Source organism: Neovison vison, chromosome 11 (assembly GCF_020171115.1).
Source record: "Neovison vison isolate M4711 chromosome 11, ASM_NN_V1, whole genome shotgun sequence".
Classification (NCBI taxonomy): Eukaryota; Metazoa; Chordata; class Mammalia; order Carnivora; family Mustelidae; genus Neogale; species Neogale vison.
The window spans coordinates 81,343,288-81,356,378 of NC_058101.1; the positions used below are offsets into that span (position 1 = coordinate 81,343,288).

General features: G+C 35.5%; 1 pseudogene; it reads right to left on the minus strand.

Moving 5' to 3' along the window:
* Positions 1–460: 460 nt before the first annotated feature.
* Positions 461–5,106, minus strand: LOC122890258 (annotated as a pseudogene).
* Between the last annotated feature and the right edge of the window lie 7,985 nt (positions 5,107–13,091).

A 13,091-nucleotide genomic window follows, 5' to 3' on the forward strand; every position in this document is an offset into this window, starting at 1 on the left:
ATAGTGTTACATTTCTGTGTCTTGGATGAATTATGTATACATTCAGGTTACTACCATCCTAATTAGGATGTGAAACATCTCCGTCTCCATAAATTTGTTTAATGCCTCTTTCCACTCAATTCCACCACACAGACACTTTTGTGTCTTTTTTCTTTCATGGAGCATGTTTTTGAAATGCATCCCTGTTGCGCCTGGATGGCTCAGTGGGTTAAACTGCTGCCTTCGGCTCGGGTCATGATCTCAGGGTCCTGGGATCTAGTCCCACATCGGGCTCTTGCTCAGCAGGGAGCCTGCTTCCCTCTCTCTCTCTGCCTGCCTCTCCATCTACTTGTGATTTCTTTCTGTCAATCTTAAAAAAAAAAAAAATGCATCCCTGTTGTGTAGATCTTGTATCTGTCTTTTGTATGGGAATCATTGCAAATCATTACAATATGTGACCCCTTCTCTCTAGCTTCTCTCATTAAGTTCTTTGTGGAGATGAAGAACCAAAAGAATTAGCAAAGAAGTTTCTGGAGAGAATATGAGATTCCATAATGGGACAAAGGGAGTAGATGTTAGGATGTTGGTAGATGTTTGGCAGCAGCCAAAATGGACTATTTTGTATGGTCTGGGAAAGCCTTAAATTTGGGGCATATACTGAGTGGGAAGGAAGGTATTTGAAGATCTGTATAAACCAGGGAAGCAGGATAGGCACCGTCAGGGGATCCTGAGGGTGCATCCATATTTCTCTAGAAAGAGCTGGGCTTGACTTCCAACCCAACTAGTTGTTTGGCTTTTTTTCTTTCCTTTTCTTTCTTTCTCTCTTTCTTTCTTTTTCTCTATCCCTCATTCTTTCTTAGATTTCATTTATTTGATAGAGACAGAGGTAGCAACAGAATGCGTAAGCGGAGAAGAAAAGGAGAAGCAGGCTCCCTGTTGAGCAGGGAGCCCAATGCAGTGCTCAATCCCAGGACCCTGGGCTCATGACACAAACCGAAGGCAGATGGTTAACCAACTGAACCACCCAGGCCACACTTCCCATGTTGTTATTTGGCTTTCTTGAGCTTTGTTCTATGCTTCTTGAACCAAACCTGCAGTACTGTGAGATGTATCTCCAGTTTTGAAGCCATTTCTTTCTGAAGGTTGAGAATAGTGTATGGGTTCTTGCTGAACAAGAATTCCAAATCTGTCAATTATTTCTCAGTGAACATTGTTAGTTTCCTTTGTGAATGCTCTGGTGCTTTCTTTAGGAAGGTCTCCTGCACCTGACATCCTGATATCTAGATGTGTTTGCATGCTCTGGTTCTCTGTCAAGCCTGGGCATGCCTTCTGAATGAAAACTTATTTACAGCATTCCAGATCTCATTCAGGCACATTCTGAGAATAAATAATGACTATAAAGCCTATGCAAATACCCAAAGGCTGTTCTCAAGAGCAGCCTTAATGCTAGAGTTGCCTACAGAAGTCAATCTTTCACTGTCCAGAAGAGAAAAGACCCAATCTATGGTTGGCATAAAGATTTCACTCTCTTTTCCCCCAACCCTATCATTTGGGCATCCCTTGGTACAGATGCCCAATCAGAACTCAGTTCAGAGCTTTCGAATACATTCTTGGATGGAAAGACAGAAGGTCCACCAGTGTCTGGCACTTTGTCACTGCTTGCAGTGAACTAGGAAGAAAAAGACTAGGGAAGAGTGGTAAATCAGGTAGTGTAACCAGATACCTATTATAATAAGCAAGAACCACCTAGACCCTCCAGAGTTCAAAATGAAGTTTCCACTGGAATCAACTAAGCTTCATCATCCACATTAAACATGGAAACAGTGAAAAATATTTTAAAACTCATAATGTATTTTTTTATAAATTAGAGATTTGTTGGGTTCAAAAAGTAGTAATCTTACGTTGCACAATACTTTATTATATGCAAAGATTTTTCATCCTTCCTTGAATCCTTTCAGATAGGAAAGGCAGGTGTTATCTTTATTTCAAAAATAAGAATTGAAAGACCATAGAGATTAAGGGAAATGTTTTAGGTCACACAGAAGTAAATTTTGAATCAGTCAATAAATGCCTTTTCCTATTTCTTCTCACCCCCTTCACCTGTCAAGTTATATTTCATCTACAAAGTAGTCATGAACTGTGTTTTTCCTTTTGTTTCTTTTGACTTTTTTAGAGATACTTATATTGATCTGCAAGTTTAATAAGAAGTTCTGTAATTATTTTCTCCCCTTGTACTTGTCCAAAAGGAAAAATAGTTTATATTTTAATTCTGTGGGTGGTCCTATTCTTAAAAATAAAATAAAATAAAAAATCAAATGCAGTGTGTTTGAAGTCTGGACACTTTTTTAAATCTAAGGGTATTTTTGTTGTCATTGTATTTGGAAAGCTGACTCTGACATTTTAGCTATAAAGAGAAAAATTTTGATAAATCTGTTTTTTGTCACCTTACCAAAACCAAGAAAGGTAGGAAATGGGACAGCTGGTAGATATTCCTAATTGAGAGTGTCAGAAAGAGTGAGTATGAAGAGAAATCTGTTGATGTTGAGGCTTTTGATCTGACCCTCCAGGCAGGGATGGCTCTGGCAGAGAATCACTCCCTAGTACCACTTTCAGGTAGAAGCTCTAGTAAGTGCCCACATCCAAAATGCTTGAAGAATTGGAAGGACTTTTCTCCAAAATAAGTTTCTTTTCCTTCTGAAATGCCTACTCTGAATAAATGATTCAGATCTCTATGGAATGGAATTAAATTCAATGGAAGAGTGCTCACATCCTTGTTATGTTCTCTACTCAAAGTTAGCAGTTGCAGAAACAGGAACCAAAATGATGGATCAAAAGTGGTCACTTTGTGGTATTTATATGTTGCATTTTAAACTAGATTTCATATAGCTTTGACAAATATAACTTGAAAAAAGACTATTCTTGGGTTAAAAAAAAAGAAAGCAAAATAGTGCCAGTTTGGGGAGTTAATGGGAATTATGGAAAAACAATAAAATTTTCACTTAATATTTAGCCCCAGAGAACAGATACATGAAAAATATTTTATCAAATATGGTGAGTTCAATTCCCTCTGTTATTTTTTCTCCCCAAATCAGTTAACTATTCTGCTCAAATGATATATGTTTTCTTTCCAGAGTATTCAATTTTTAATTTTCATACTTAAACGCATTTTTAAAATTTGCTCAACTGTCCTAAAGGAGACCATTAACTTGATAAATAGATTTATGGTCTTCTCATATTTTGTGGATTTTTGTTTTGTTTTTTTCATATAGAGGCATATGAACACTAAGAAGCTATTTAACAAGTTAGGTTTCTCAATATATTTTAGGATATCATTTCCTCCTTAGATAAATGTGCTGATTTGCTTAGCACTGCTTCAGAAAGCACACAAAGCAATTTGAAAAATATGCAAATATTGTGTTAGCTTTTTTTTTAACATTGGAGGAAAAAATAAAATGTGTCCTACTTGAGAATACTGCCTTTTTTACTTTTGAAGAAAAAAATAATCCCAGATCCTTAGAAAAATGCCAGCCAGATAAATAACAGTATCATTGAAAACTTCCAAAGGAAAAAAAAAAGTTATTTCCAGTCAATCTTCAATGGAAACCACTGGAGAATTTCCAGTAAAACAGTCATAGCAATCAGAATAGCTGACAGCTGTTTTTTTTTTTTTATTACATTAAAAATATTTAAATGACCATAGGCAGTTATAAACAATAATTCCCTCAGATATCTATCTCATCCTCTTGTTGATTCTTCCTTCCAAAGAAGTAGGTAGATCAAATATAACTGCCTAAGGAAGTATGTGACTAAAATAAGTACTTTTTGCATTTTGAACTCAGGTTTTTACTTCTGAGTAGCTGTTTCTTAACTTCTGCTGGTTTATATTATCCTTGTGGTTAAAATTCCTTCAGCCCCTTTCTCCAGTAAGATGGTTACACACATTGATATTTTCACATCTTTATCTCTTTATCATCTCAACCTTTTTAAAGAGATGTAATAACTTGAGCCCACAACTAAAAGGGTGGGGGAAAGAGAGGATGTACTTTCTTCTCCAAAAGAGACATTAAACAAGAGCTCACCAATGAATGTTTTGACCCAATTTTTTTTCAAAAAAATATAAAAATAATGAATCTCGTCTTCAACAAAATCTTGCAATTTTGAACATTTGTAAAGAATTAAGACCTAGGAAAGACTAATCTCTAGTATCAACATATAAACCTTGACTTTGTCATGAGTTTTCCACCTGCATAGTGTCAAAGCAAAAATTGTAAATAAAAAGGTAAACAGGCCAAGAAGACTTTATTCAAGGCTATTGAAATAGATAAGAGAGAAGGGAATTAAGTCTGAACTCAAGACCACAGAGACAAAGAGCAGTAGGGTTTTTAAAGGCTAGAGTAAGAGGGAGAGCATAGGCCATCTGTGTTTGTTAACAGGCTTTACCCAAAGAAAAAGGAAACTCCTCTTATATTTTGGACAGAAAATAATGTTACAACTTGGAGCAAAACACCTACCAAAGTTAGGATCCCACCCTCCAACAAAGAGAAAAATAAAGATGCTATCTCATTGATGACATTTTAAAGAAATGTTTCCCAGATCTTTGAGATCCTTTTATATCCTGAGATATAAAACTGCCAAAAAAGGTTTTTAAAAGACGTATCTTGAAGGGGCAGAGAAAATATTTATACTTAAGTTTCTAAAGTAAATATTCTAAGAAAAGTGAGTTTAGGGGCCTAATAGGCTTAAAGTCAGAAAGAAGCCTATCTAAAGTTTAGTCAAATTGAGGGACAATTAAGATCCCCTTGATCAATACTTATAGATAGATAGATAGATAGATAGATATAGATATGTAAGTATAGATACGGATGGCACAAAATGGCTTATAAATTCAACCTTCTTTATTTAGGCACAAATTTTATCTTATTATATCCAATACAGTAGAAATAGAGTTTACAACACACCTTTTTCCTAGGTATCATCCTTAGCAGGAGTAAGAACAGGAGTTCCTAAGAATAGCAACATACTTCTAAAAGTATACTTATTGTATATAGCAACAGCTTCTAAAAATTTATATTTAAAGTATCATTTAAAAAATATACTTCAGAATACCGTTCTAAAGTCCAGCACCATGGTTATTGTCACAGACTGTAGAACTAGACATCCTGGGTTAAAATATCAACTCAACTATTTATTTATTTTTTTTAAAAGATTTTATTTATTTATTTGACAGAGAGAGAGGGAGAGAGACAGCGGAAGAGGGAACACAAGCAGATTGAGTGGGAAAGGGAGAAGTAGTCTTCCAGCTGAGCAGGGAGCCCAATATGCGGCTCGATCCCAGAACCCTGGGATCATGACCTGAGCCGAAGGCAGATGCTTAATGACTGTCAACTCAACTATTTAGCACTTAAGTGACCTTTGGCAATTACTGTGCTTCAGATTTCTTTTCTTTTTAGTTTATTATATATATACATATATATATGTATATATATATATATTTTTTTTTTTGAGAGAGAGAGAGAGAGAAAATAGTGGGGGAGGGGAAAAGGGAGAGGGAGAGAGATAATCTTAAGCAGGCTCCATGCCCAGCACAGAGCCCAGCACAGGTCTCAATCTCACAACCCTGAGGTCATAATCAAAGCTGAAATCAAGAGTGGGATGCTTAACTGGCTGAGCCACCCAGTTGCCCCTCTGTGCCTCACAATTCTCAACAAACTGAATAATAATAATAATTTATCACGGGGTAACCAGTAAGGTTGAGTTTATAAATGTAAAGTACACAGAACAGTGCTTCATATACAATAAGTATGAAAATGACTTTTCTTTATTCTAGTCAAAGAAGATTTGCTACTAGTATTGAATAACAGAGCCCTTCTCATCTTTGACACTGCAGAGAATTCTGAATCAGCTTTTTTCAGGATGGTGATCAATATCTTCAATCCTTTTTTTTCTTACTCTCATAGGTGTCATTGTATTTATTCATACAACTGTAGAATAGACCATCTTAAATGATAAATTCATAAATATCCCTGAACTGAGTTCAGCATACTGAACAATAAAACCATAACTACTAGAATAATAAAAACAAGTCTCATGTTGTTGACATGAAATCTAGAATAACAGCAATGGGTGGGTTTTGGAAGAGCAAGATACCAACAATTCATCATAGACTTACTCTCATGACACATCCCAAGAGTCTTTGATTCCAGCCAAAGCAACACATGATGCCTCCTGCTTGTTCTTAATTATTTCCTAAGCTTTTGGCATGAATGAAAAAATAATACAGAGTAGGAAACACTACAAGTTTCGGAGTGGGAATCCTAGTTCTTTTAATTGCTACATATGTGATCTGAGCAAGTTAATGAACTTTTTTGAACATTAGTTTGATCATACCTATTTTTAATTTTTCAAGAATTTAAAAATAGTAATACATTTTTAAACATTTAGCTAATGATGCATGCTAAATGCTATGTCTTTTGGTGATGAGTTTTCCCCTCCCCTTGCATCTTTATGAAACTCTCTAAAACAAGCTCATTCATTCATTCAGCATGAGGCATGTTGCGTTCTCCCAGTGTAAAGTCCTAGGAGTACAAGGGGAACATGGCAGAAAATGGACATTCCTTCACAGAAATTGTGTAGCCAAATGGGGATGCATATAAGTGAATAGTGAATTGAAACTAAATGTGATAAATGCCACAAGAAGGAAATGCAGTATTCTGTGGAGGAACCTAACACCTAACCTACACTTGGATGATCAGGAAAGACTTAAGATACCATGAAATCATCATAACTGAAGTAGTGTTTTTACTGAGGGTAAGTACTATGGTGGAAGCATACAGCTGGGGAGGAAAATGGACAGGACTGAGGCCAAAAAGTAGGTATTGCCTGAAAGAGGAAGGGGTATTAAGTTGTGTAAAAGAATTTGGGATATGATCTCATTGGTAATGGAGACTGAGTCAACAATTTTCAGCTGAGGAGTCATGATCATATGTCTATTTTAGGAAGATTATTGCAGCTATAATACAGAAGATGAAACAAAAGGGAAGAGAAAAGTTAGAATCATTGGTAGCAATTGAGTCTGGACTTTTATGTAGTCTGAATGGAGAAGCTGGAAATAAATGTGTAGAGAAATAGATGAACTCAAGACGTGTAAGAATGCAATCAAGATGAACAAAGATGGAAAATCAAGGACAATATCTAGGTTTCTAGTTTGAGAAACTGAGTGGAATCATTCTCTAAGATGGGAAAAAAACAGAGTTGATGGGGGCAAAGACAAAAAGTACATCTTTTGTTACATTAAATTTTAGGTGTATGTGGGGCAATGAGGTGATAAGACAAGAATTCTAACATATAGCTCAAGAACTCAACACCAGAATGTAGATAGATGTCAAAAGTGAGTGGTAAGAGCATAAGGAATAGCATAGAGGACATAAGGAGAAGGAAAGGAAAAGTGAGTTGGGGTAAATCATAGAGGGAGATGAACGATGAGAGACTGTGGACTCTGAGAAACAAACTGACAGTTTTGGAGGGGAAGAGGGTAGGGGGATGGGTGAGCCTGGTGATAGATATTAAGGAGGTCATGTATAGCATGGAGCACTGGGTGTGGTACATAAACAATGAATCTTGGAACACTGAAAAAATAAAATTAAATTAAAATTTAAGAAAAGAAAAGAGGGAAAAAATTGAGTGGTAGATGAAAGTATGTAAGGTCAGACTTCAGAGTAACAGAAGATATAGATGCAAGACAAAATGCTAAGGAGCTCCAATATTTGAGTTAAGAAAAAAACAAAAGAAAACAAAAACAAAAACAAAAAACCCTAAAGGTCTCTGGGAAAGAAAGGGCAAAGAGGGAGGAGGAATGCTATGCACATGTGCTATCAGAAAGGTAAGGAAACATTCCAACAAACTTTTAGGTACATCTATTATTTTAAATGATCAAACATTAAATAATGTAATATAATATGCTTATTCCTGACAACTTTCCTTAATGACTGCTAAGTTTCTTATTTGCCAGAAGTCAAAAGACAGTTTTTAAAAGATAAAGATCCAAAGTAATAAAATGAGAAACAAAAATAAAAGACAGCAATAAATAATATAAAACAAAAACAATAACCAAACCACAATTACTAAAATCTGATTCCTTAGATGTTTGTTTGCCTTGAGTAGCCAATTTGCATCCTAACTCATCCCTGGAGAAATTATTAGTCCTTTAGTTTTTATTTATATAATGTTGTTAGAATTTGATCTAATTCTGGAGGATACATCATAGGCATAGGTACCTTTCTAATGTGTGTTAACGTGAAGCCATAAGCCAGTAAGATTAATTCACCAAGCCCAATGCAGATAAATTCCTAATCTGTTAAATATTATAAAAATGAAATTACTATAAAAACTAAATTTTTTGAGGGAATAAATTCTGTCAGAGCCTTATGTTTATTTCAATTAGAAAATCCATGGAGATAAAACAACAGACAGAACAATTTTCTCCAAATCCACTGCCTTCTCCTAAAGCTTTTAAATTCCTTTCAGTCATTTAAAATAGGCCCAATATATTTAGGGTGAGAAATAGGGGAGGGGAGGTAATATGTACACAGGAAGCTTTCTGTGACATAAAGGTGATAAATTTTATAAATAAGACCTTTTGGTACCTTAATAAATAAGGATAGTCAGATGGAATCTATGAGAGATAGAAAAAGGAGGCAGACTGTTATAAAGAAAAAAGTACAGATTTTAGAGCCAAGCAAACCTTGTTTTGTATCTGTTTTGCCATTTGTCAGCTATATGACATTGGCAAGTTTTTTAACCTAAGCTTTAGTTATTGCACTCTCTTAAAGAGAGAGAGAGAGAGAGAGAGAATATCCTCTAGCAACATTCTAGAGATTAAAGATAATATAAACATATGGATTAAAGATAATGTAAATTTTAAAGATCATGAAAATGTTAAATGTAAAGCAATTAGCATGATGATTTTCACTCAATAAATAAGATATATTTTTATAAATACTAGTATGTAAATTGTAATATTTGTGTAAGTACATTACCATATTTAATAAATATTGGGTGCCTTGTACAGTGCCAAGTGGTGGAAATGAGGGGATGAACAAGGCTGACAAGGTCCTCTCCCTGGTAACTTAAGTTCTAGTGTACTCTCCCAAAACTGCACCTCACTTCTTGCTCCCAAATAATTAAGCACTTTTCTAAATTTAACATTAATGGAAATTTGATTTATTATAAAGATCAAATCGCAGATGGGGGGCACCTGGGTGGCTCAGTAGGCTCTAGATTTCAGTTCAGTCATGATCTTGGGGTCCTTTAATGGAGCCCTACATTGGGATCCCTGTTCAGTGGGGAGTCTACTCAAAGATTTTCCCTCTCCTTTTGCCCCTCTCCCTGCTGGTGCATTCTCTCTCTCTCTCAAATTAATAAATAAATCTTAAAAAAAAAAAAAAGAAAGAAAGACCAACTTGGCATTTATCCAGGAAGTCCAGGAAATCCACTGAATGTTTTCTGGCCACAGTGGGACAGACCAGATTTGCATTTTAGAAGGATTATTCTAGTGTTAGTACATAGCAAATCTGCTAAAACATCTTCACAATGGTTTGGCTGACAAATGATATGACCACAGGAAAGAGAATGTACTGATGTAAGAATGTGTCAGGGACAGAATCAATAGGGTTGGTTTCTGGTTTAGATAATTGATGAGCCAATTTATTACCAACCAATATAGTGAATATAAAAGAAGGTGCTAGTTGGATGAAAACCAGGTAAAAAAATTTTATTAGATGAATTTTACTTGATTTTCATTTCACCAAGCAACTTTCTCTTTTTTTTTTTTTTTTAAAGATTTTTCATTTATTTATTTGACAGACAGATGGAGAGAGAGCAAACACAAGGGGAGGGGCAGAGGGAGAGGGAGAAGCAGGCTCCCCACTGAACAGGACCCTGAGCTGAAGACAGGCGCTAATGGACTGAACCACACAGACACTTCTGCAACTTGCTCTTTCTGCATTATGTGAAATGGGAAATAAGGTCTTTCAAATACCGGTTCAGATGTTTTACCCTCCATGAAGCCAGCTCAACCTAAGAACAGTTGAACTCTCCTCCCTCTTCTGGATTTCTTGTATACTCCTTAGTTACTGGCTTTACCTTACATTATACTATATCATACATTTACGTGTCTCTACTATTGTGTGCTTCTTGAAATTAGGGTTGATGTTTCATCTACCTGTATTTATCCAAGAATGGCAAAATGCCAGGCCATAACAAGCAATGTATAAATAACTTTGAATTGAACTTCTTAAGATATCTTCTTCTAGACCAAGATCTATAGAGTTATAAATATATCTTTATGTATCCAAGTTTATTAGTACTATCAAAGTAAATACACAGTGAGGTGTCTGTGGATACATTAAAACAATTTGGATATAAATAGAATCAAGACACTGGTTTCAGGCTCTGGATCCATTGATTACTAGCTGTATGACATTAGAAATAATTTTTTTTTAACTTTCTGAGTCAAATTTATAATCTAAAACATAAGTATAATGATACCAGTTCAATTCAACAAACATAACTGTGTGGTTCAGATGAGAGGATACCCTTAAGAGCAGTCTTCAAAGCCACAAAAGGATATAGGCATGCAAGTTATATATTATCTTGAAGAAAAGTTTTTTAAATCATGCATGTTTGTTGATCATTTTATACTTTCTAAAAGATATGCAATATATAAATACACTATTGCATTTTTAGTATATATTCTATAATTAAAATATAGGAATAACAAAAACAAATATTCAAATATATACTATCCTTCTATTCATTTCTTTACAAAGTCAATCATTATCATTGAACTTTCTAAAATATACAAATTTCTACAAAATATAAATTTTATCCCGAGCTAGAGTGGGATGAAAAGCAATCAATTACCACTGGAATTTATTCTTGCAAATCATAAAAGCAATAATATGATGTGTTTAGAAACAAGTGTATTCTTTCTTTAGTTCTTGAATTTTATATCCAACTATATATATAGTTGGATATAAAATATATATATATATATATATATATATATATATATATATATATATTTGAAAAAGGAAGAGCAAGATGGTGGAGGAGCAGGAGACTGAGATATCATCAGGTCCCAGGAATTCAGCTAGATAGTTATCAAACCATTCTGAACACCCACAGATTCAACACAAAATAGAAGTGGAGAAGAGCAGCAGTACTAGAAACAGAAAATCAACCACTTTCCAGAAGGTAAGACCTGCAGAGAAGTGAATCTGAAGTGACCAGAAGACTGCAAGGGTCCCGGCAAGTGAGAGAGCAACAGACAATGAAATGAGAACTTTTAGAAGTCTGCTCTACTGAGGGACATCACTCCAGAGGCTAAGTGGGGAGTGGAGCTCTCACAGGGACAGTGTGGTCTCAGTACCCACAGGGACACAAAAAGACCAGGAGTGTCTGAGTGTGGTGGAGATCCCAGGTATGGGAGGGGGGTAGCTGGCTCCAGAGACCGAACCCACTGCTCTCAGTTTGGTATTACCTTAATCTGTGATCTGAGGCATAGTTGGGCCACTGATCTTCAAGCAGGGATACCACAGCAGGTCCAGGGAGATCTCCCCCCACCTTCCTCCTCCAGGAGGAGCTGCCCAGGAGGGCACTGCAGGAATCTGCTGGGTTTGGAGACTCTGAATGGGGCTGTGCACCAGAGGTAGAAACACTCAGTCACAGGCCTGGTAAGAACAGTGTGCCCAGAGATCAGGGAGAAGGGAGGGATTGACTGCATTTCTCTAAGGGCACATTGAGGAATGGAGCCCTGAGCTCTTGTCTCTTACGGAGATAGGGAGGTCACCATTTTCATTCCTGCCCTCGAAAGCTGTATGAAAAGCATTCGGGGAACAAAAGCTACTGAGAGCAAATTCAAGAAGATTATTTAGCCTGCCCCTAGCAAGAGCAGTGCAATTTTGCCTCAGGCAACAGCATTTGAGCACCACTGCAACTGGACCCTCCTCCAGAAGATCAGCAAAAGCATCCATCCAAGAGTAAGTTCACTGATCAATGAGAACAGTGGAACTCCAGAGCTAGCAGAAAGCAACACATAGAATTCATAGCTTTTCCCCATGATCATTTAGTCTTTCAAAGTTAAATTTTTTTAATTTTATTTTTTTGTATTCTCTTTTTACAATTTTCCCCCTTTCCTATTTTAACATTTTTAACTAGTTTATCTTATCAAGATCTTTCTAAAAATCTTTTTTTAATATTCATTGTTATAACCATATGTTATCTCCTCATTGTATTTAACCTTGTTTCTTGTATATATATATATATTTTTTTTTCTTTAAAATTTGGGATACAATTTATTCTAATATACCCTTAATCTAGTGCATAGCTTTGTTCTAGTTTCCAACCTGATAACATTCTTTCCTCTATTTTTCCTTTTTTCAACCAACTTCTTATCAATTCCTTTCTAAGAATCTTTTTCAATTTTCATCTTTACAGTCATATTCATTCCTTTGTCATGTTTACCCTTATTTTTGTATATATATAAGTTTTTCTTTCTTTAAAATTTTGGGAGGTAGTTTCTTCTAACAGACAAAATACACCCAAAATCAAGTGTGTGGCTCTGTTCTATACTTTTTCTTTTTTCCCCTCTTTCTTCTCCCCCTGATTTCGGGTCTCTTCTGATTTGGATAGTGTATATTTTTCTGGGATCACTGCTACCCTTTTAGTATTTTGTTCTCTCCTTCATCTATTCTTACCTGGATAAAATGACAAGGCAGAAAAACTCAAAACAAAACAAAGAACAGGAAGCAGTACCGACAGCTGGGGACCTGATCAATATGGACATTAGTAAGATGTCAGAACTAGAGTTCAGAATAATGATTATCAAGGTGCTAGGTGGGCTTGAAAAAAACGTGGAAGATATTAGAGAATTCCTTTCTGGAGAAATAAAATCCTTTTCTGAAGAAATAAAAGAACAAAAATCTAAGTTGAAATTTTTAAAAAAGCTATTAATGAGGTACAATAAAAAATGGAAGTACTTACAGCTAGGATAAATGAGAGAGAAGACAGAATTAGTGATACAGAAGACCACATGATAGAGAATAAAGAAGCTG